This window comes from Nansenia antarctica (genome assembly GCF_963989245.1).
Source record: "Nansenia antarctica genome assembly, chromosome: 5".
Lineage (NCBI taxonomy): Eukaryota > Metazoa > Chordata > Actinopteri > Argentiniformes > Microstomatidae > Nansenia > Nansenia antarctica.
Window position 1 is genome coordinate 23,349,335 of NC_137690.1, and position 367 is coordinate 23,349,701.

Sequence of the window (367 nt, forward strand, 5' to 3'; positions counted from 1 at the left end):
TGCATAGTTAATTTTTTTCTGTGTATAGCCTACAATGGAGTAAAACTGTAATATATCATGTTGAAATGCGTTTGAAATGTCACCATTGAAACAGACCTAAAAAATACTACAAAAAGGGAAGTACTACAATGTATTTCCTGGTCTTCTGATGTGAGCGCCAATGCTCTTTAGACAGTGACGTTGGGTAAGGGGCAGGGTCTCACTCCGCAGCCACTACGCTTCTAGCTTGATTCACAAGGACGTCGAACAACTATGTAGCAGGAAATTCACTACGGCACGCGGGGGCGGGTTACCCAACGTTTTGTGTAACCCTGGGTGGTACATAAGCAGGTAGCCGTATAGCCGGACAACGAAAGAGGTCCAGGGG